The following is a 3,475-nucleotide window of genomic DNA, read 5'->3' as shown; positions in this document are numbered from 1 at the left end:
AAAACAATATTCTTGTAAATTGAGACTAATTTTATATATATCTTAAGCATTGGAAAATTATGTTAGTAGTTAGTCGCCTGGTAAAAACAAACTAAGAACAGTCAAATTTGGATTGTAAGGACTCAATTAAAATGTTGGTTGTGAAGTAGGAGCAGTAAGTGTAGATATTTACGTTAAGATGTCTGGTGGAGAAGGAAGAAGAAAAGATAGGGTGGTAACTTAAGAGATCAAATGGAAATATCTTTTAATTGGATATCTTTTAATTGGAATGGAGTTCGTTCATGTTATTAGGCAAAAAAAAAAATTGAAGAATAGATTATTTGAGAGAATAATGTCTCAGCAGTTGTAGGAAGTACTAAGAACAAGAACATAGATTAAAGATGAAGCAATCTGTGTTAGATGAGCTTAATCTTCTCAGGGAAGTAAAATCATTTGCTAAGAATGAGAGAAGTGGGGAAGGAGATTGAATCTTTGGGATATTAGGGAGTGGAGATTAGCAACAGATGTTCTTTAGAGTTCTCTTGGGAGTCTCATTAGCTCAAGCTGTGTGTTGACTGCCGGCTCTTGTTAAATCGGGAGCTGATTGAAATAGACAGTAGGAACCTCCTCATAGTCTAGGAAAATAATATGTCAAGCATATTCATAGAAGTCTAGGAAACTTGTAAAACTGCTTAAACAGATATTGCAATTGATGATTATGCTCATATCAGTTGATTCTCATGTGTTTTAAAACCTATGCAAGATTCTCAAGATACTAAGAGATGTTTGTACAGGTTCTATTTTCCCCTATTTCTGTCAGCAGTATATATATTTGAAGAACGAGATCACATTTCTCCAGCTACAACAAACCACTATGCCACATTAATCTCCCACCAAACACACACACACACACACACACACACACACACACACACACACACACACACACACACACATACACACACACAACCATTCTGAGTATAAATCTCTTCACGTAACAATATGAAAAGAATGGGTCACTGGAATACTATCAGGGGTGGATCCGATTTCTTGATGATATGATCACCATTTATTGCTTCCAATGAGTGTCAAATTGTAGAGACACAGGCTCAGCAGGCTTAAACACTAAAATAGGTTTCAAATGAATTTCTTGACATCTCTCTCCTTGGAGGCCATTAGGAGGACTGACAAGTACTTACTTTCGGAAGAAGTGTTCAAAGTTTATGAATAATCAGAAAAGTGGATAAAGCAGAATTGAGATAATACAAAAATGTTAAAAAATAGTTTTCCACCATTTTTTAAAATTTAGGATACCACCCATTTGTGAAGTTACTAATAGTATTAATTTGCTATAAACATTTTGAAAAGTTTAAAATCAGAATTTGGGTATTTCTTATATGACAATCTTTTTGTCTTATAAAAATAAGGAAAATAATAAGTAGCATTTACTAAGAACTTAATATATGCATGCTAGGCATTGTGCTGAGTTCTTTCATTTTACTTAATTTCGATGCTAATTTATTTACTTCTCATTCTCCACATAGTAAACAATTACCCTATGACACAGACAGATGTGGGAAATAAGACTTAGATTAAGTAACTTGCCGGCTTTTACCTAGGAAATGGCACAGTTGGGATTTGAAGCCAGTTTTGATCTGACCACAGGCTCCCATCCTTTTAAACACTCTGCTGTATTGCATTATTCACCTTCATATTTCTGAACAATTAAAATTCGTTTTGATAAAAACACATACCACTTGACCTCTATGTACAGCGGAGTCTTACAAATTTCTCCAACTTCAATGTAACTTAGTGAAGTGGAACAGATCAATTTATCCATGTCGTGCTCTATTCAAGATTGGTGGCATTCACTTTTGGCATCTTAGCTTTGTTTACTCTCTGCTTTTCTTACTGAAACTGCTTCTCGTCTTCAGTTCTCAGTAGCAATAAAATCAATCTTTCTAAGTCCATTCTTAAAGAAACAATTGGGAGTTAAGATACTGAAAGATCTATTTAAGTCACATGATATTTTCTATCCCTTCTCTTCTGCCTTCAAAGATAGAATTCAGCCATGTAAGAATTTCTGCCTTTTGAAAAACAAATCTATTCTGACACAATATACGCCAAAAGAAATATTCTTCTAAAATATCCATTTTCCTCTTCTAAAATGTTATTTTGAAATGCCAGCCCATAATTTCCAGATAGCATAAACTATTGTAAAAATCAAAGAGAATTTAGTGTTTCTCATCTGAACAGCACATTCAATGTGCAATTTTTGTACTTTAGTTTTGGATGTAGGCAGTTGGATACTCTGCATATCTTCCCTGTAACTCAGTATGGCATATCTAGTAGTATGGGTATTCTCTTTTTTGGACAGAGAGTCAAGATGTGGGTGACAATTGTTCCAGTGATAGAGACTGAACTGTTAAGAACATTGTGCATAATTTATGGAGTTCCATTTTTACTTTGCAAATGTGCCACAAAATTCCAATTGGGTGCTCATCATCCTGTGAGGGAAAGAAAATGCTTCGAGAGGTATTTTTAATTATCAAAACATTCCATTTCAGATCTCTTAAATCTATATCATCAATATCTACTTCATTTATTGATATAGGTACTATAAAATCCTTGTATTTAGTCAATTGCTTTCGTTGATTTTGACACTAATTTGACTTTAGCCCTAAATTCCATTCCTGTTTCTTGGTGTTCATGATAAAATTCTCATGCATTCGCCCAACTCAGAGACCTGACAGGTCATGTTTCAAAAATCACTCCATACAGTTTAGTGTTAAAGAAGTCTTTCACTCAGAGAATGATGCTGTTTATTTAAGCTACTTGAAAAACTTAAAGACATGTGTTTCATATGACAATACAAATGGAAAACGGTATGGAAAACAAAAGAACTGGATTATAGAAATTAATGAACCATTTCTTATTCCCTCTCCTTAAACAATCAGTAAACAAATAAACAAAAACAAACTATTTTTTAAAATTAACTAATGAAGATTAAAAAGGTCAGACAGACAGGACAGATAAAAATGACAGATGCTCCAGGGTGATAAAGAGACCTGTGAATAAATGACAAATCTGATCCAGATAATGGAAAGAAAATGGTTGCTCAGTTAAGACAAAGGTTCAGGCTAAAGAGAAGCGACACTCACAGGGCACCCAAGAGACAAGCGAAGGACCTACCCAGAAAGGTAAAGTTGATGTCTTTTGTGCCCCTGACGGGAGCTTAGCAGTCATGAGAAATTGCAGCAGTAGTGGGTTCTATACCTACACAGAATCTAATATGATTCAGAATGTAAACACCTATATTTTGTATATATTGCATGTCCCAAACCTTCCTGTTGCTTATCTAGCTGTTTTGAATGGCTCAAGGGCCATTTTAGTCTAGCTTGATCCTCTTTTAATGTAGTCGATAAATCATACACTAAAAAAAAAAAAAAAAGATGGGTTATTTTCCGGGCTTCTCTAGTAGCCAAAGGGCCAAGGT

This window comes from Pteropus vampyrus, unplaced genomic scaffold, assembly GCF_000151845.1.
Source record: "Pteropus vampyrus isolate Shadow unplaced genomic scaffold, Pvam_2.0 Scaffold9, whole genome shotgun sequence".
Lineage (NCBI taxonomy): Eukaryota > Metazoa > Chordata > Mammalia > Chiroptera > Pteropodidae > Pteropus > Pteropus vampyrus.
Note: the sequence above shows the minus strand (reverse complement) of the source record.